The sequence below is a fragment of the Pleurodeles waltl genome, chromosome 2_2, assembly GCF_031143425.1.
Source record: "Pleurodeles waltl isolate 20211129_DDA chromosome 2_2, aPleWal1.hap1.20221129, whole genome shotgun sequence".
In the NCBI taxonomy this organism is placed as follows: domain Eukaryota; kingdom Metazoa; phylum Chordata; class Amphibia; order Caudata; family Salamandridae; genus Pleurodeles; species Pleurodeles waltl.
This window is the reverse complement of record NC_090439.1, coordinates 14766139-14788422: the sequence shown is the minus strand read 5'-3', so window position 1 is coordinate 14788422 and position 22284 is coordinate 14766139.

Genomic DNA, 22284 nt, shown 5'->3' with positions numbered 1-22284 from the left:
GCAGAAAGTGCTAATACGTGCTCTCCTCCAGATGCTGCATGGACAACAGTAGAGCTCCTTCTTCAAGAACACTCGATTAAATTCACAGGGCTTTTAGCAGCCATCACTAGCCTCAAGTCTGCGATCGAGCCGACGTTAGATTCCCTTATCATAGATGTTGAGCTCCTCAGAGAGGAGCATAAGAAACTGAAGGCTAGGGTGAAAGAAACAGAAAAAGGGTTTGTCACCCTGCTGTCACGGAGCAACAACAGCAGATTGAGGAATTGCGTAAAGAAGTGGTGACCTTGAGAGAAAGAGCAGACGACTCTGAAGGTCTATCCCATTGAAACAATATATGGTACTGGGCATACCTGAGGAAACAGAAGGCCCGAGCATGGACTTGTTTCTGGGGAAGTGGTTGACGGTGGTGGTATGAGTGGTGGAACCTCCAAATTCTTCTCTGTTGTGAGGGTGCACAGAGTACCAGGTCACTCACCAGTGCTAAGAGCAACACCACGACCTGTGGTGGCAAGACTTTTCAATTTTAGAGACAGCAAATATATTGCAGTTGGCTCAAGCCAAGGGCCCCTGGCAGAATGATTATTGCAGCAACACCATCTTCCCGGAGTACACAGACAACGGGACACCTTTTGTGAAGTGAAACAATGCCTTCACGCCCTGGATATCAAATATGCTTTGTTATTCCAGGCGAAACTGCGGATTATTGCTGGCACCAAGAAACTATTCTTTCCAGCTCCTCAGGATCTATGGTCATGGTTGGAAACAAGAGAAGATCATCAATGATTGCTGCCGACAGTAGACAACGGAAGACGGGAGAATCAGCGGCCCCGCCGACGACCTAATAAGTCCACTGGAATGGTTTGTGGAAAACCAACCAGAACACAAGCAGAGCTGGGCAGAGCAGAAGTACTAGCAGCAGTGGAACAGCCTTCTTTATACAACCAGGAGAATAATAGCTTCAATAATGACAATGGTATCCAGATAGATATCGTATTACTTTACTTGCTACCAGAAGAACTGAGAGATGGGCCCATGTTACACCCATGACAGTAGACTCATTCCAATCAGCTAGGGCTTTCTTGAGCTCGGATTAGTCTCCTATGCCTGAGATGGGGTGGGAGGAAGCTCGTACATTGCACAATATGGTAAGGTTTATTGAGGCACTGATATAGTGACGGGGAGCAGAAAAGTCAGACTTCTCCAGTTTTGTGCTTGTAACAACCTCCAAACCTGATGAACCTAATAGAAGCTGCTAAATCAATAAAGGCAATTAGTGGTTGTGATTGATTGAGGGTGCAGCCTGGGTGTGGGATTTGTTGGGGGTTATTAACAATGATTTGTTTTACTGATTGTTTGCAATATTACTCAGCGCGACCACTACCGCACACTCCCTCCCAAACACTTTGACTGACACAGGAGATACTTTGTACACAACATATATGGCACCCAGGAGACTATACTATTATGCCATGGAATGTGAGGAGGATGGGCAATTATACTAAATGACATAGAATACACACTTATTTACAGAGACGCCACGTCCAGTTTGCATGTGTTCAGAAGACCCATATGACACCAGAGGAACTCACCAGGTTAGGCAAGCGCTGGCGAGGCACAGTGAGAGGCACCACCTATTTGGCTTACACTAGAGGAGTGTTATTGTAGGTAGCTCCTGGAGTACCATTCGTTATCGCTAATTCATCAGTGGGCCCAGAGGGTCGATATGTGGTGGCAGACGGGAAACTGGATATAGATCCCCTTACCCTGGTGGTGATACATACGCCCGAACGCAGACCAGCCATTATTTCTTGATTCCCTCACACTTCTCTGTTCTCCACTCTCCCCCTCCTTCTGGTGCAGGACTTTATTTGTGTCCCAGACTTAACACTAGATAGAGCCACACCTGCCCTTACGGGAGCGATATCCCGTGTTAATACCCAACACCTCAACAATGGGCACTTAACTTCCAGGTCAGTGAGATATGGTGCACAATGCATCCCTTAGAACAGGAGTAATCACATTGCTATCCTATGCATGAACTCAATACGAGAATAGATCTCATATTTGGGTGTGTATCTCTAGTACCTAACTGTAAAGGAGAGGAGTATCCTACCAGAACACTATCAGACCACTGCCTACTACTAGTGACCTTGTAGCAGGTCAGACTTGTCCCCTTGATTCCAATGTGGAAATTACAACGACTGGCCCTCACAGATTCTACTTATCGCACACATGTGTGGGAACAAATAGACAAATATTTTGCCAAAACAGAGGGCACGGCTACCCATGAGGTGAACAGAGTAGGACACATTCAATGTGATGGTCAGGCAGATCTGTGTGTCCACACAGTAAGGTATAAGGCGGACCCTCCAAAGAGAAGTCACTGACATTGAAGGTTCAATGCTGAATGAGGGTGGGCAAAAAAAAACTACACAGCTGTGAAATCTGGAAGACATCCGTGACCTACATAGGTAAAAGGCTTGTCGGCTGGCCACGTTGGACTACAAGAAATACATTAAGCAGCAGCACGATCTGGGAGACAAATATTGGTGTATTACTGGCCTGGTTGTTGCGATCGTAGAGGCCCAGATGTTGTTATAGGTGCAATTCGTACAAAAGTAGCCGTCATTGTGAACTCCCAATTAGCCATCAATAGGGAATTTGAAACATATTACAGGACCCTTTACCTGACTACGGACATGATTAACACATACTTTGCCCTTATCAGTATGACACCAGTTACTCCATTGCTAAAACAGGAATTGGATGAACCCCTGACGCTTAAAGAGGTCAAGGCAGTCAGTAATAAGATAACCAGGGACAACACTCCTGGTACTGACGGACTCCCTATAGAGTTCTATACCACATACCAGTCTCTTCTAGCTTAGAGACTATTAGAGGTGTACAATACTAAGACCCGAGATAGGTTACCAGGCAGCACGCGGGAGGCCTTGATCACAGTACCCCCAAAACCTGGAAGAGACCCACTGGTGGTGGCATCCTATCAACCCCTTTCATTGCTTAATCTTGATTACAAAAATTGAATAAAATATTAGTGAATAGACTGACACCCATGATCCACACCATTGTTCACCCTGATCAGAACGGCGTAATTCCTGGAAGTAATACATTTCTAAATATTCATCAACTGTTTGGAGTTCTAGCATGGGCACATCATACCTCTCAGCAGGGTTGGGTGGCCTCATTGGAGAGAAAAGGCTTTTGACACTCTGAGATGGAGCTACCTGCAGGCAGTACTGGTGAAAATGGGCATCAGTTCAGAGTTTTGTAAATGGCTCTGGGTCCTCTGTGAGGGTCCAGTGGCTGGAGTATGTATAGATACAGTTATATCCAATGTCTTTGCTATTGGACGGTGCAGCAGGCAGGACTACCCTTTATCACCCTTACTGTTTGCCCTAGCTATGGAGCCACTGGCCGACAAGTTATAGGAGAATGCCAGAACTTGGAGCTATACTATGAGCAACCACCTTAATGTAGTTTATAGTGTTGATGTATGCAGATGACACATTAATATACCTACAAGCGAGACATACGATTTTGCTAGAGGTTATGTCCACCCAAGGTGCGTTTCAGTGGCTATCCAGGTTCCACATTAAATGGGGGGAGTCCTGTCTCTTCCCTCTTCTAAAAACCTTGGATCATATACATCAGCTACCAGGAAATATGCCCTTCCAATTGAAATTGGCCACGTTCAAATATTTAGGAATCCAGATATATCATTCTGAACAGGACTTGATAGAGGGGGATGTGGGAAGGGGTTTGCTGGCAATTCGACAGTCACTTCTCTTCTGGACAGAGATCCCCCTATCCCCGATAGAAAGAGAAGCCATTGCCAAAAGGCTGATATTGCCTCGACTCTTGTATTACTTTGCAGCACTGCCATTAATATTGCAGAGGTCCTTTTTTCACAATTGCAGTGTTTGCTGACATAATTAGTTTGGGCTGCCAAGAGGCACAGAGTCAAGGTGGGCACTCTATATAACACTTTAGAAAATGGAGGACTATGCTCCCTATTATGAGTATTATTATGCAGCGGCTCAGTTACAATGGCCTCTTAGATGGCTTCAGAACCCCCTGAATCCTGAAGTCCCACTATTGTGGGTGGACATCCAAAACACACCTTTACTGGAGTGGCTCCTGGACCCATCACCAACCTGTGCCATCCACAGCACACTTTTGAGAGGGCCAACATGGTGTTGGCAGAAATATATCTTGCATGGCAAGGGAAAGATACCATATTCACCTGATATTCCTCTATGGGCCCCACCACAGTGTAGCCAATTGAAAGGAACTTTCCAGGTCGATACTTGGAGGGCAGTTGGATACACAACATGGAGCAGCATAGTGGTGGAGGGTAAGCTATGTGCTTTGAAAGATCTAATGGAAGGGGGTAAATTGGACCAAGGACAGTTCCTTGTATATTCCACTATTCAGAGGGTGGTGGCCACACTTTGGAATATAGACAGGGAACAAGTGTGAGAGGCTAAACCTGTTGAGATGATGCTAACCTGGTTGTCCATCAAAGGCAGTCTCCCTACTTTATGGAGCCCAAAATGTAGAGAATGTGGGATGGGGACCATCGACTCTTAAGGAGTGGTAGGAGACTAAGGGGGTCATTCCGACCCTGGCGGTCATAGACCGCCAGGGCCGGGGACCGCGGATGCACCGCCAACAGGCTGGCGGTGCATCCAGGCCAATTCTGACGCCGCGGTCAGAAAAGGGAAACCGGCGGTTTCCCGCCGGTTTTCCCCTGGCCTGAGGAATCCTCCATGGCGGCGCTGCAGGCAGCGCCGCCATGGGGATTCCGACCCCCTTCCCGCCAGCCTGGTTCTGGCGGTTTTGACCGCCAGAACCTGGCTGGCGGGAACGGGTGTTGTGGGGCCCCTGGGGGCCCCTGCAGTGCCCATGCCAATGGCATGGGCACTGCAGGGGCCCCCTATCAGGGCCCCACAAAGATTTTCAGTGTCTGCATAGCAGACACTGAAAATCGCGACGGGTGCAACTGCACCCGTCGCACCCTTTCCACTCCGCCGGCTCCATTCGGAGCCGCCATCCTCGTGGAAGGGGGTTTCCCGCTGGGCGGGCGGGCGGCCTTCTGGCGGTCGCCCGCCGGCCCAGCGGGAAACTCAGAATTACCACGGCGGTCTTTTGACCGCGCTGCGGTATTCTTTCGGGGGAACTTTGGCGGGCGGCCTCCGCCGCCCGCCGAAGTCAGAATGACCCCCTAAATTATCAATGGTTATACAGGAGTCTGTATGGTTGAGATATCTGGGATCAATTAGAACGGGTTCACGAAATGCACAATTTTGATTTTTACAGTTGAATTATGCACATACATCTCCCCACATAGGATTACCAAGATGTACCTGGAGATTAGAGCATCCTGCTCCAGATGCCAACAGGTAGAAGCACAGTGCATTCACATGGTTTAGTTATGCCCTGCAATAGAAGATTTCTGCCAGAGAGGTACTTCATGCTTCTCTGTTACTACAGTCTCTGTTTTGCCCCATGACCCTATGTTATGTCTTCTTCACTCAGGGGTCATGACAAAAGCCACAAAACAACTTAGGGGATTCCAACATCTGGCATTAGTTCTGGCACAAGGACGCATAGCCATGTCTTGGAAAACAGCGCAAGCACCTTCAGCCACCCTATGGCAGAAAGATATAATCCGTTGGGCCACAGTGGAGCTCTCAATATGTGCAGACACTAGAGCAAGAGATGGAAGATGTAACTTTATGACACAATGGTTTGAGTATCTGTAAAAACTTGATGAAATACTTACAGCTGGAGAATGACTCCATTCCAACATATGTCACTAATTAATGTACAATATGATATTTGATTTCAATGTATCTCTTCTTCCTGTAAATGTTGGGTTAGTGGCAGGTGCAGGAGGAGTGAATGGAGTTCGGGACACGGTTGGTTCTGGTTGTGTGGATACTAGTATCTGTTTACATATCAGATAACGATGTCTGTGTCTTTGATAACTGCTTTTCAATTCTTTACCATGTTTAAATCGACTTGGAACATATGACAAACAGGTCAGACCCACACACACAACTTTAATGCAATGTGTTCATAAAAACTAGTGGAAGCTATATGACTGCTTTTTGTTCATTATTAATTGAAATATTGCCAATAAACACATATGAGAAAAAAACTTTACACTGCATTCCTGTCCTTTCCCATCGCAAGGGAACATTTGTCTTAGTGCCAATGGTTTCAAGCTTGTGTAATGGTGCAGGTAGGCCTGAGGTGATGCTGGTCAGCAGTACTCAAAACATCACACACTATTTAACCAACGTGCAGTTATGGTACTTCAACAATGCACAGGTCAGAAAACCCAATTAACTTTGATATTTTTGCTACTCCAAAAGGTCTAACCACCCAAGAACCCAGACTCACATAAGTAAACGGAACCAAAAGGAGGGCAAAGTTATGTCTTTAGTCTTCAAAGCAAACCATGATGGTGTTGGCCAGGAGGGCCTTGAGCTATTTGCCAATAGTCTTGCTCCTGAGGTTGAGGGTATGGTAGGTACAGGGGTCCGTGGGTGCTCACTAGTGCACAGAGATCATGATGGAGATTGTGGTTTGACTTGTGCGGGGTCCCAATGGTTGAGCAGGTGTTCGGGATTAGGTTTGTGGGTGTGACCAGGCTGATACTGTTGGCGGCAGGTTTAAAAATGTACTGAGGTATGGCTGTTGTAATCCTGCCTCAGGGGTGACTGAGTCTCTCTCAGAAAAGTCCGTGTCATACCTACTTGAAATGGAGTGTCATAGGAACAATTACACTGAATCCCTGGAGGCTGCAGGGATGTAGAGCTGCTACTCTCTTGGCACATGGTGTTGTACAAATCATTACCTGTCTGCCTGACTGTTGCACATTGTGACTGTCGATATCCACATGGCAAGGTTCTTCCTCTATGGCTTAGCAGCTGTAAACTGCATGTCTTTTTGCACATCCCAGTAAAGGTTTTATTTTTTAGCACAGTGTGCACATTTCATGGTTATTAAACGAATGCTGCTCCAGTTGGCCTCAATGCATGGATACAGTGTATTGGCATGAGTGTGGGAAGCTGGACAAATGCACTACTATGTACATAAACTAGCAATGAAATGCCTGCCTCGTGCATGGTATATCCCCTAAGTGTCATCTCTGTGAAGCATTCTTACAGTAAATGGTGGGAAGTCAAGCACTGTGAAAAAGTTAAAAGGAAGAAATGCACAGTCTTGACAGGATATGGCACATTACAGTGCTTACCACCTACTGGTGGGGTCATTTTGCCTGGCTGGTACCAACGCAGGCACCCCCTGCATCATGGTGCAAGGAGCACTCCATTACACATAACATAGTTCTTCTCCAGATGTCCTGCATGCATGCACACACTCCAGAGAAACATTCATCTTTTTATTTGTGCACTGATGAAATCAGCCCAGGGAAAATGAGTGCACAGAAAAGTTACAATATAAAATTTCTCATGGTTTTGGTACACATATCAGATGCTTTGTGGACGTTTTCAGTGGTTTTAACTGATGCTTTATTGGTGAAGTGTTCAAAATTAAAGTCTTACAGGCATGAGAAACCCACCCTTCATCTGTGAAGTGTCTACCTGATGCACAGTAAGTCGTCAGCAATGTGTGCTGTATTGCGTAGCTCCAGATGAGTTATGCAGTGCAGAATCACGCAAGCTGGACTCGCTTGCCTCATCACCTCTCACGTTTTTGACAAATTCTGCCTCCGCCTTTGCATGATGCAAGACCAACACCAAAAGTGTACATATCTGTACCTTGTCTACAAGTTACTATTGACAGATTGTCATGAGTGAGAATCACTGTTATGAGTGATGTGCTTGTTATCATATTGCGACTACATTTCCATATTGTACATATACACTGATCTCACTTGGCTCAGTTTGAAATGTTGTATTAGGAGACGTCTTTGTACTAAAGGTATATTGTCCATATCTCTATCTCAAGATTTGGTCTAGGCCAGGATGACACTTGGGATTGCCTGACAATGTCAACCAAATTTAGGGAAACATCAAGAAAATTTGCAACTTGAGGTAATATATGGTTTCTTTTACTCCCTAGATAACGTGACAGCAGACATGGCAAGGGCCTTTGAGGTCACGCGGGACCGCAATAGGCACATCTACATTGCCAAGGCCTGTAGGAAGATGTGTCACAGTTACAAAAGGGCAAAGGAAGATGGAATATGGAAGAGTGGAAGCAGGTCAGATTGCACCAGACCGCCACATAGCAAAGGAGGCCTAGCCATGCAGGGGTGCTCACATTTCATTTTATTTGGTCCAACAGAAGTAGAGACTTTGCAGGAGGATGGCTGGTATAGAACAGGAGCAGGCCAGCATAAGGGAGATTTTGTTAACCTACCAGGAGGCACTGGAATGTATTGCCAGCCAAATATGACTCTCTTCCTCAGAACATTCACTTTCCCAGTTAATTGTTTAGATTGTTTTTATAGGCATTGTGTTAGGGTTTAGTATAGGTGTATGTTTAGTGTAGAAACATTTTAGAAAGCTAATATTTTTTTAGGTAGCAGTTTTTCAGTGTGTTTTTATAATGTTATTCTTTTAAGTGGGTGGGGCATTAATGTTTTTTGTGTATAAAAAATAAAGACAAAAAGAAAAAAGAAAAATACCCAAAAATATATATTTGCTTAGGATTATATGCACAGTTAGTATTTGTCTAGGATGTAGCTGATGTTTGTATTGTACCAAGCTGTATCTATTAAGTGGCGTGGGGGTTCATGTTTATTGTGTCATGTGTGTATAGCGATTAGGATAGCTTAAGCTAAATTAAGCTAGTATAGGCTAGTGTTAAGGTTAGTTAGTTTATGCTAGGTTGGTGTAGGTAGTTTTAACAAGATAATATTTTTTATACATTAAAAAACTCTTTATTCTTTAGTTGGTTGTCATTTAATTGGTAAGAGCTGGTACCATTGTGTTGAGTGAGTTGAGTACATGATGTACCAATTGACCTTAGGTCTTTGTATGTATGTGTAACTTTGTCGGAGGCTATGGACAACTGGAAGCCTTCCTCAGATTTAAATTCTCTAGGAAACCATTTCCATACTTAGACACAATAAGTGTGACTCACAAATTGATCTGACACAAAGCACAAGTACTCTCCTACTGACACACCCTTTGTGAAAGTGTGTGGGTAGGTACAATTTTAATTGGTATTTTTAACACATAATGCTGCCCCCTACCAGCATTGTGGCATACACTGCTGCATAGCACTTAAGGTAAAACCCTTTCACCATTGTGCAAGGATCTCTACTTTGTTGTGGATTTTTAATGTCCAGAAAGTAACATATGGCTGGACAATGTGCAACATCATGAGTTACAATGTCTGCTTGCTTTGTGTGCCACGTCATGCAGCTCATTTATAATTTGCCAACACAATATCTTTGTTCACATACGTCTACCATTTACCCATCCACTCTGGGGTGTAGCATTTATACAGGCTCACTGGTGTCCCATGGGTGGAAAAATTGTATGTGTAAATGTTCTGATATGTGGGTGCACTCACACTGAATACATGTGAGGTCCGACTGTGGCAGAGTATCAGCATACATTTATTTGAGTCTGTGTTGAGTTCATCTACCCTTATCGGTATACACAGATGAGGCAAGTTTCACTTGCATGTCTAAGGCACAGTTATTAACAGTTTTGGCTTGCCTATGGGAACAGCAATCTTTGCTAGTATAGGTACGACAATCATGTCTTTGGTGTTGCTTAGTATGCTTTGGGAGACCAGTGATGTTTACACATTTTGAAAAAATGTAGTACTCTTGACATTGCATCATTATTGTTGACATTAGTTACACTGTTTTTACCTGACATGCCTCACACATCCCATGTATATGTGGAAATATTGTGCATACTTTGTGTGTAGGTTCTTACTGTGTGTCTATCAAGAATATCCATCTTGCTGATACATTCTGACTTGACACTGATAAAGTACACATTACTAATCAGAACATTGGAATGGGTGGAATTGGTGTAAGTAGACATAGAAAGGCACAATGTCCAATTAAGTTTTAACTCACCCTTCTTTAAATTACAAACATCACATTGATGTTTCCATTTCCAAAATGTTTGTAGTCCTTTGGTGCACAACTAATCAAAACTCAATAAGTTTCAGAAACAAAAACAGTTTTATTATCTCGTTGAGGTTCTTAACCTCAGATTACATCATCTGAGTAGGTTTGGCCTCATACAATAGCACATACACATAGTTGAAAACAAAGTTATTGGGTCTATTAACAATTAATTTTACGCATGGAAAAAATATTTACATTTTAGTTGAGACTTCATTGAGAAGGAGTACATTGCCATTTGGTGGTACTGCTTTGGATTTACAAGCCCAAGTGGAGATAAAACTGCTGAACTAACAAAGAGAACTATCCAGCGGCGCCTATTCTGTAAGGGCGGAGGAACATCGCCCCAGTGCTTGAGCAGTGCAAAAAACTAAAAATAAAATGAAAATGACACAGTGTTATTATCATTTTATTTTTCAGTGCTAGAGCCAGGTTAGGGCGGGGCAGGGTTGGGTTGGGCTACATCAGAGGGAGGAGTAGTGGAGTGCACCATAAGTGCGCATGATGGTTTGGCTGGCCGTGTTGGGCCAGCCAAACAGACATGGCACTTAGCATTACTCCACCCAGCTGTATTGCACAGCCGGGTGGAGACCGTGCACTGGCTCTCACTCACTGTCTGAGTACAGAACCAGGGCACTCAGAACAAACATGATGCTGCTGTCATGCTGGTGACAGCAGAGTTGTGATTAGCTTAGGGGAATCTGGGAGCCTGTGTGCTGCTGGGAGTCAGGAAGAAGACGAGGCTGGAAAGAGACTGAACCTGTCTCCCAATGCAGCAGGTAAGTGTTCTTTTTTTATCCCCTCTCCACCCACACCCCGCAACCTCATTCAGTAGGAACCACCTCTGGTACTATCCTGGGTTCAGAATATGGTAGCACGATGTCCTGTACAGGACAGATTTGAAAACTGTCCGGGACACAGTCACAAACATTCATCGGGACATTCTCCTTCAAAACTCCATTGGTGCATATTTGGCCTCTGCTAGATGTTGTGGTATTTGAATGTAAGATACACACACATCAGAGGCAGAAGATAAAAGACCCATGTTTTCAATGACATTTCTGAGTGCCAGTAAGGCACCATGGTAGTCCCTGGCAACGGTTTTCTGGTTTGACAACAAAGCAATGTTGTTGCTATTGAGGGCACTTATTGTTGCTATGAAGGAGTAATCCTGGGACTTGATGGAGGTATTAATGCACTCCAGCTGCCATACAACTTCACTGGTGTCAGATGTAGAAGGCTGGTGTTGTTACTTCTGCATCACGACAACAGCGATATCAGCTAGGGACTCATCAATTAGAGGTGCAGGAATACAGGGCCTCATTTACAAGGATTTGGCGTGGGGCAGTGGAGCAAGTCTTTTTGCTACGCTGCATTTAGAAGATATAGTGCATTCCTGTTGTATAACCCAGCGCCGGCGTAGAATTTGGTGCCTACCGCCAACACAGGCACCCGTGCACCATGGTGCAAGGGTGTCTGCTTTGTTGGCAGGATTGTTTTTGTGCGGGAAGGGACAACTTCCTGCACAAAATGAATCCATAGAGGTGGTTTCCTCTATCTATGTGTGTGCTGAATGCAGCACACATGGAAAGAGGAAAAAATGATGAGAAATGAAAACATTTCTCCTTGTTACGCCTGCTCAGGGAAGGCGTAAGGTTTTGACGCTGCCCCAGGTTACAAGATTTTGTAAATCTGAGGCAGCATCAAAATCCATGGGTGTTGCATGGGAACACTCACCGCAACGACCATGGAATGCCTTCTTGACGCAGAGTAAGGCAACACAGCACTTTGCACTGCCTAGCCTTAATCCATATCTATTAGGCCATGCAAAGCCATGCAGGGTGACTTTGTGTCGCCTCATTGATAATGAGAGAGCGTAGTTTAAATATTACATATTAGATGTGAAATGCTTATACCTAACGATGCTGTATACAAAACGATCGCAAAATATTATTCGCTTGAATGTATTCTTAACGCAATTATAAGTGTGAAGCTGCTATTGTACACATATACTAAGGTCGATTATAAGAAATAATTGCTTGCATTATGATTAATTGACTATGTTAACACCTACGAGGATTACGTTTATTAGAATCCATAAGTCTTAAGTTAGCGTGAGTTGAAAACTTAGTCATGTAGCTATCATATTAAAGCATATTTTTCTGTTTCTTCAGTGTGCTGACTCGCAAAAGGCCATGACCCAGTATGTGTTCTTTTCTTTGTTTTATGTTGCAAGTCATGCTCCGTTCTCATCCGCATGCTAGCTGTTTTAGTATAAGTTTTGTAAGTTTTTCAACAAATATGGAAACTTTCAAGGACAATCGACCATGGAAAAGAGAACTTTTGACCTGAAGAACGTGCCAGAAAATGAAGTAACCCCGGATGTGCCACCTACGAAGACGTCAATTATGAGGACCAATCAAAGTGTTATAATTTATCGTGGAATGACAAGTGCATTACTTAATGTATAATTTGATAGGTTAAAGATAGTGGGGTGTAGTGACTATCCAATAGAATTTTGGGGGAATGGATTGCGAAAAAGGGATAAAAACCCATGACACAGAAGACTGGGGAGAATTAGGTAGGGAATGATATCGATTGCATCCAGAAACTCTGTCACTCTGTTTGGTGATTTGAGACTTAGAACCATCCTCATCCATAAGACAGCCCCATTACACTTTCCTCCTTATGAGGGAAGTGTCCCCTGTCCCTTAGACAAAATAGATTGATGGCGATCTAACTGATGTCCTGAAGATTAAGACTGATCCTATATGCTGACTCAATCTGAGGAGGGTAATTATGACGATTGCTACTGTGATTGTCTACATGCTTTTCCTTTCTAGGTACCAACTGCTGTATTTTTGGATAGAGACCTTAGTTAGATGTTTCTAAATTTATGTTCTAAATTGTTTTGCATGGAGTCCAACATGCTAATGCTAATTAGTGGTTAGATTAGGTGTTCACCTTGACTGACGCGACGAACGTGACTGACATTGTGCTATGCTGAATGGAGACGTATATGATGTTCTATGTACTCTGATCTGTGTGTATCATATATTGGTGTTTTTATGTTCATCATCTTCGCATTGTCAAAGTCTTATCACAGTTGCCATATCGTGACTATGTTCATCTGCTTCTTGGTTTTGAGATTGATATTCTCGCTACTAGATTGTAATCAATAGGGAATAAAATTCACAAAACTTCAATAAGGGTGTGGTTATTCATGACTGAAAGGTCATGGTTGCGCCGATAGTTTAACCAATGTCTAAAGTGAAGTGTATTGTGGTGTTATACATTGATAATATTATCGATATATTGCTTGACATATTAATCAGTTATCTCGTTCTACGGTGTCTCACCACTGGGTCAAAAGATTCATCGACCTAAAACGAGTCCTAATGTGTATAAATTAACATAGAGGGACGCGTTAACAATAAGATTGAGAGGCCTGCACCGTCGGAGCGCCTAAAAAAGCGACTCTTCAGTGGCACAAGCTTCTTATAACTAACCCCCACTGTTTCTACCCTAAATATTTAGGCTATATGTGTTCAAGAGCATGAGATAAAGCCTGTGGATGTACTGTAACTGTAAAACAGTTTTGCAATGCAAAATCGCTGCGGTCCTTTATTGCTCTTGACTGCTTAGCTATCAAACACAAGCATTTCAAAAAGGTTAAAAACTTGTCTGTTTTCATTCAGGAACACTGAAGATCAATGTCACATTTAACCTTTAAGTACAGAACTTCAGAGCAGTCAAATAGCCACTTGGTGCTAAAATGCATCTGATTATGGAACGCGGAGAATGAGTGCAACCAAGTGTTAATAGTGTGCTTTGTGCACAATTAAAATGTGGCAACATGATGCTGTCCTCTAGAAGGTGGCACTGGACGTGCTAGGCTGACATTAGCGTCTGCTATAAAGAAACACATGCGATAATGTACTGCAGTGTGAATGTCAATATGCTAACATAATGTTCCACAACACATATGTTAAGGGACGGAATGATGTTGTGTAGTAAGTAACTAACTTTAGTATGTATGATTAATAAAAAATATTTGCATTACCTATTAATACTTTTGAATTAATCGACGAAATATGAAATAGGGCGCAGTGTTTCTTAAAGACAAACGTAATGACTGGTTAACATCAATCATTACTATGTTGTATTCGTCTCATAACATTATGGAGCTTTTTGTTAAATTGTAAGACATAGTTAATGTCATATTCTAGAAAGGACAATAAAAGCAAATTTTCTTATTTTTCCAAACATTGTAACTATGTGGTGCCTGAAGCTGGACTTGTTAATTCTGGCAAAAGGTATTACATGATACAAACAGCAACAATTACCTTTAAATATATTGCATATTCATATAAACTTGAGGGGTAGGTGTTTTAATGTTTTCAGTGCAATTAGTCGATTTCAAAAATGGACACTATTTGCGTGGGCTTCGTCGCGTGCACTTTCTGTGCTTGAACCAGGGACGGACTGGGACAGAAACTAGGCCTGGCGTAAAAGTGGATCCCATTATAGGATTAGATAGCTAAAAATGTGGCCTGTGCTTGCAAATTGGGGCAGTTTTGAACTGCTAGAGACACACCATATAAGTGTTTTGTAGAGTATGGAAGACTGCCTCGATTTGAGTTTGCAGCAGGTAACATTTGTTTAAATATCAGGGAAATCAGCAGTAAAAACGGCCGTACCAGTCGATAAAACAGGCCCAAATCAGCCAAAAAAAACGACCTGCACAATGGCCTGTCAGACCAGTGCTTCAGGCAAGGCCTGGTTCCCTTACAGGCCAGTCCGACTCTAGGTCGAACCATGTCTTGCACTGCAGGTCAATTGTAAATAATACCGTAGTCTAAACTTTGCCCTATATGTATCAATTGCTTGTTTTTCGAACTATGAACTTGCTATCGTACATGCATTTGTAATTGATTTGTGCCACTGTTCTGCCCTCTCTTACCTAATTGAGACTTGGTCAACCTTTAGAAAAAAATCAGAAATAGAAATTAAAAATAAAGTAAATACAGAAATAAAATAAACTGAAATAATTATAAGCTTGGGGAGTAAGAAAACATATTGAGGAGCTGGCAATGCAAAAGAAAATAACTTGAAAGTAGAATTTCAAAAACTATGTGTATTGTTTTATAAATATTACTATATAATAGAATGCTATTTCTAATGTGGTGAACTTACTCCTCCTAACCTTTGTGATGATAAGTAGCTATATCCATAGAGCCATAAACGACAACCCCTCGGGGTGTGCAACCTGCATGGTTAAAACAGTAAGGGCCAGATGTAGAAGCCTTTTGCACCTCGCAAACTGCGAAAAACGCCGTTTGCGAGGCGCAATAGGCCTAACCCGATGCACAACCGCAAATTGCGGGTCGGTACCGACTCGCAATTTGAGGCTGAGACTCGCAAATAGGAAGGGGTGTTCCCTTCCTATTTACAACCGCATCGCCATGCAGAGTTGCTTTGGAACCGCAAATGCGGTCGCAAACCAACTCGCAGTTACCATCCACTTGAAGTGGATGGTAACTCATTCGTAAAAGGGAAGGGGTCCCCATGGGACCTCTTCCCCTTTCTGAATGCCAATAAAAATATTTTTTCAGAGCAGGCAGTGGTCCTATGGATCACTGCCTACTCTGAAAAAACCGAAACCAAATGGTTTTGGAATGTTTTCTTTTTGCAGCTCGTTTTCCTTTAAGGAAAACGGGCTACAAAAAGAAAAAAAAAACTGCTTTTTTCCAATAGCAGTCACGGACATGGTGGTCTGCAGTCTCCAGCAGGCCACCATCCCTGTGAGTGCCTAGACTCGCTATGGGGTCGCAAACTTCGACCCACCTCATTAATATTCATGTGGTGGGTCTTTGCGACCCCATAGCGAGTCGCAGAAGGTGTCTGAGACACCTTTCTGCATTTTGTTTTGCGACTTGCAATTTGCGAGTCGCTGTGACTCGCAAATTGCAAGTCGCAAAAGAATACTTACCTACATCTGGCCCTAAGGCCCATATTTATACTTTTTTAGCGCCGCATTAGCGCCGCTTTTTGACGCAAAAACGGTGCAAACTTACAAAATACAACTGTATTGCGCCGGTTTTGTAAATTTGCGCGGTTTTGCACAGCAGGTTGAGACAATGCACTAAATAGTTCAGTTTCACCATGTTTTGAGTCAAGATGTATTCTACAACTTCAGTCAGAACATTTCATTGCAGCATATGATTGACCATTTTCTCTCCCTCTCTCTGTCGTTTCTTGCTCCCTCCTTGGTTCACAGCATCCATTTTTTTAAATTAGCTTCACTCCGTGCCCACTTGCTTTCATCAAATTCGTGATCTAACTGCCACTTTGCTACTGTATCTGCGAATGACCATGTTTAAATGTTTATGACATCTTCCAAGATGTCTCCCCATGCAGGAGTATGTGTGGGCATGTACACAAGCAAGGCAGTCATCTTGGAATGATGTTTCTTACGCTTTATGAAAAAAATGACCACCATGCATGGTGTGCATGCCTCACTGCATTCCTGGAAACAAATTGGCCAATAGGTCTGCTCTTGTGTCACGGGCAAAATTCATTGGCAATACTTTTTGTTGATAATCTAAACACAGCTGAAGAAATATCTCTGCAAAAAATGCATTGGCATTAATTATATGGTGTGATGTAAGTCGAATCAATGGGCTACTCCTTAGCCAAATGTCTCTTCAATATCAGTAATGCAGTTACTGAATATACACAACTGGGCCCATAATTATACTTTCTTAGCACCACAATGTTAGCCACTTATATGAACTCTAGCAGTTAGCCCCCACAGAAAATGACGGACCACATACGCAGATGGCAGTTTGGAGAGGGAAGTGCATCCTTTTGCAAATAATCTTGGCACTCCTTCTCGGACAGACACCCCAAGTGAAGTGGTCAAACAACTCTCTTCTGCATCCATGCCGTTTGTTGTTGCCCTGGCTAATGTCCCTCCTCTCAAAGCCAATGAAACAAAAAATCTTATCGACTCAAAAAGAAAGTGGTACATTGGTTGTCTAGAAGGTACAAACCCAAGCTTACCCAGCCTCTCTTCAAGGAGATCATTATGACTCGGAGAGTGGACTGGATAGGTAATTCATCCAAAATGTACCAAGGGGACTGCAGGATTATACATTTTTCTAATGCTATAAGGGCTAGATTTTAATTGCACAACCCTCCACATGTCACTAACTCGAATTCCAGAATCAAAATCCTTCCCTTGGTCTTCTTCTATAAACCAATGACTGGGGGAGGTTGTTCAGAGACTTAGGGGTGGCTGAGGACCACAGTATTCCCAGGGCCAGTTTTTGTCATCTCCCCCAGAGTAAGTGGGCCTAATGACCAGGACTGGCTGGCCTGCAAGACTGATTACTTAGCAGGCCTGGGTGTTGCTAGCCAACATAGAATGTTGAAAGTGATGAGTTCAAACATTGCTGGAACACAGGGAAAACTGGTATTGCGGGTGGGAAGAGAAAATCAACTCTCTTGACATTATAAGTCTCCAGGGGACATGGGATACAGTGGGTGATTTACTTGTGAATGGCTCTGCTTCATTTTACTGTAATGCCTTGCCTTTGCCTCGTGTGAGAGCAAGAGCGGTCTAGCAATGTTGGTTAAATTGAATCTGAATTGTAAACTGGAGATGATTGCTTACAAATCGCCATATATTCTTGGGGTCCTTTTGCCTTTGCAGAGTACTTTAGGGATGGTATCCATTTATGTGTATGATTCAATATCAGGGGGACAAGATGTCCTCAAGGTTTTAGTGAGTTTTTAAGTGACAATTTTTCTCATGCCTTCCAAAATACAGAGTTGATTTTGATGGGGAACTTTTATATACATCCTTGTTTAGACTGTTACTTGTATGACGTTCCTGATATGAATTCTGCTACTAGCGATCAAGTGCATCTTAATCACACGGCTCAGGAAAATTTCCTGTATAATATGATCTTAGATTTAAACTTGATTGATCTGCTCAATATCAGAGATGTTATTGCTGAAGGGAGAGCACCAACAGTTCAAGCGCCAGGGGCGGGTTCTATAGTTGATTATATTACTGTCTCTGCTGGATTATTTCCTTCACTAATACAATTTAGCACTGATTGGGACACTAACAGTTGTCACAATCCTCTTTCGGACACCTTCTTTATTTTTTTTATTTATGGCATTTATGAAGCATGACTGTCACCAATCTGGTATCCTGGCGCTAAGAACTAGAATAGATACTGATTCTGCAGGCATAAATGCATTTAGGATAAAGCGGAAGAGTGATTACAGGAAGAACCAGGTCTTCAAGGCTTTCCTAAACTGTAACAGGTCTGACAACCTTCTGAGGGTCAGGGCAGTTTATTCCATTGTTGACCCACTTTGACTGTGAAGGCCCAGCCGCCTAGGTGTGCTTTCCGGAACCTTCCAACACACACCAGATTTCCCGTGCTTGAGCAGAGGACTCTTCCAGGAGCATAGCTTCTCAGCTATCTCGTAGCAGAGCAGGACCCCTATCTTGTAGTGCCTTAAACACAAGACACATTGCTTTAAAAATAATCCTCTCCCTCATAGGAAGCCAACACAAATCTTTCAAGGCCTTGGAATCAGAGGATCTCCGGGGTTTATTTAATGCCAATTTGGCTGCTGCTACCTGCACTCTAAGAAATCCATTAGCTAAATGTACAGGGTCTGCAAACAAAATAGTATTACAGTAGTCCAATTTACTTAATATCGCACATCTCACCACAAGAGACTTAGCTTGGGCGGGCAGATGGGGTAGCATCTTCCTAATGCCCCGTAGCAATGCAAAGCAAATGCCAGCAACTTTTGAAACATGCTTATCCAGGGACAACTTGTCATCAAATAATACCCACAGATTCCAAACTGTATCTGATGGCTGAACCTCCTCACCATGGGAAAGGAGACAAGAATTAGAAGGAACTGTCACATTAGAATGGGATGTAAAGCAGGGGGTCATATCCATTCATATACTAACCCTGTCACTATTAAGGATCACGGCTGAAGAGTGAAATGGGCCAGCATTGCCCTGGAGGGCTATATTTTTAATACGTTGTCCATTTGTCAGTTAGATATTCCGTCCTACCGAGGCGCAGATGCATCAGCTAACCACATTCTCTCTGCATACAACTCTTTGTGTGGCCATATCAAGACAGTTTTCACCAAATTGGAGTTGCTACGTCTCCTTCCGCATGTAGGTAGTTTGATAAGGCTTTCTCAAGAGCCCACAAAGATTTGCTGGTAGTTTTTAAAAATAAACCCATTGATAGAGGGCAGGTGACTAAGGCTAGGGCCCCCGACCGCAGGGTATTGAAGAACAGGAAGAATAATATAAAAAAGGAAAAATGGAGAGTTTCCAGAGAGCTAGTAAATTGCGGGATAGTCCGGCATTCTGGAGGGTTGTTAACCACCCCCTGTTTAGTTCATCACAAGTCCCTGCACAGGCTTGGACAGATCATTTTGTGACCCTGTACAATTATGAGTGCACAGATCCTCTAACCATGGAAAAGCAGACAACCATAAGGCTGGAAATACAGTGGAAAGAAGTTTGGGAAACTATTATACCTTTACCATCAGGAAAGGCACCCGGGCCAGATGTGGTTCCATGTGACCAGTTTAAGCCTCTGGTGGATCTCTAGGCACCCATTGTGGCACAGCATATAAATGCTGCACTTTGTGGCTCCTTACCTGCTGGATGGCAGCACTCTGTGATTCTGCCCAGATATGAGAAGGGGGAGAGATCTGATTGTTCCTGCTACCGACCAATCTCTCTAGTGAACAAAGAAGTCAAAATAATTGGTCGGGATATCCAGGAACATCTTACAAGCTGGGATAATGAGCATAACATCCTGTCTGACTACCATTATGTATTTAGATTTGGGAAGGGGATTCAACTCATTGTTGCTTATCTCCAAATATACCAAAGCAAAAAAGGGTTCTGTGCACTTGGCCTTCATGGACCTCAGCTCTGCATATGACAGAGTCAATAGATCTAAATTCTAGGCAGAGCTGGGATCCATGAGGGGGGGTAGACTCTGCACTTGTTGACTTACTGAGAGGCCTACATAGTGGTCTTACAGCATCTATAACATATGGCCCCAATGGTGAATTTGCTGAGCATTTTAATTCGAGGAGAGGTGTTTGTCAGGAATGTACATTGGCTCCTTTTCTTTTTCTTTTATATATTTATCACCTTGAGGAAGTACTTTCTAAACATGGGATGGATGTTCCAAGAGTGAGGGATGGATCAATATCCCATTCTCTTGTTCGCAAATGATGCAGTTTTGGTTTTCCATACTGCATGGGGCCTTCAGTACTTTTTAAATATTTTTTATGATTTTATGGATTGTCTTGGCTGGTCAATTAATTTTAGAAAATCCCATGTAATGGTGGTGGACCCAAAGAACACCAAAAAAACAAAATGTATCATGAAAAGACAGAAAATAACTAGGGTGGAGAATTTCCCCTACTTGGACATCCTACTTGACTCACGCTTTAGCTGTGAACCACTGGTCAAAAAGAATGTGGTACGTTTTGAAAGGGCCCTGGTGGGCATTGGAGATTTTTCCAGATGGCTAGGCCAAAAGCCTATTAAGATCTTGTTAGATGTCTTCAAGCCTAAATGTTTACCAGTAGCCAGCTATGGCAGTGATATTTGGGCTATGTTCCCACTGAATAGCTACCGGTCGTGGAAAATATATTTCTGATGGGTCTTTTGTATGTTGCACAGTGTATCCCCTCCCAGTGCGTTCATGAGGATCTTTGTCTATGCTGTTTCATAGACCATCTACAACTTCGACCCCTTTTACTCTGGTTGAACATCTGGTTGAAAGAGGAACTGAATCTAAACATGTTAATTATTCATGACTGTCTGGGTCTGGATACTACGCTGCACGTCCCCTGGCTACACTACATTATGAAGAATTTGAAAGAATTTGGCAGACCTGAACTCTTATATGATCCAGGCAGAGTAGTGGAGGAAAATGTTGCATGGCTAAAGCAGGCCTTCAAGTCAAGGGCAGCAGCAGGTCACGAGGAGTCTGCTCTTTGTAAATGTTCTGTGCAGCAGTTTGTTTTGGTAAAATAAGTCAGTGGGGTTGAGCCTTACCTCACCCTGGTTACGTCCAAGCATCATCGGCAGCTGTTGGGTATATTCCATCAGCTGCTACTCCCCAGTGAATGTTGGTTTAAGGAATCAAAACCTTCTATGTGCGACTGTGATAATATATCTGCCTGTGATATATTGCACATTACTTTTATTTTCCTAAAATATAAATGTAATAGGTGCTTCTGTTATCCATGAATCTTAGACAGACATGACCTGCTCTTTTATATCTGAAGCTTTTATCGAACCCAACTATTTGTTTTTCTGTAGATGGATTTTTATCAGGAGTTTTAAAGATATATGGTTAAGGTATTTGCCTTTGTCAAACAACATAGGGTCCCTGTCTATGATCATGTTTGATATGTTTCTTGATGAGTTTTTAAGAATAATGTGATATTAGGTGCGTGTATATTTGTCTGTCTGCTTTTTTCGCTGTTTATATTAGATGAATATGTACTGTATACTTTTCTGATTTGTTTTAGATCGAATAAAGTTGCTACTGAACTGAACTGTACTATTACTTAGGTCAGACAAATACTAGACTATAGCGGAAAGCCATCCTATCATGATTAAGAGTCCAACACAACACCCACTTTAAATGTATGTTAGCTCAATTGGTCTGTTGCAAAATGACAGCTAGAGCTGTAGGCGAGAATTACGATATGTCCGGTATACCTTAGTAACTGGGTGACCAACATTCCATGTATATCTGCTATTACAATAACCTGTAAAACACAATTTATTGATGGTGTATATGCATTCATAATACAAGACTGGAAATACACATTGTCACCTCCTTCATTGATGACATCTGTTTCTCACAGAATACATTTTAATCATATTGAAGTGACCCCAGTGATACATTTTACTGTTCTGTCAAGGAAAACAAATTAATTATCGCATATTTTACACTGGCATTAAACTCAGAAGGCCCTGGTGTAGTAGCCAGTTCTGGGCTGTTCTTGATTTCATCATTCTGATAGACTAAGTATGTTTTCTTGCA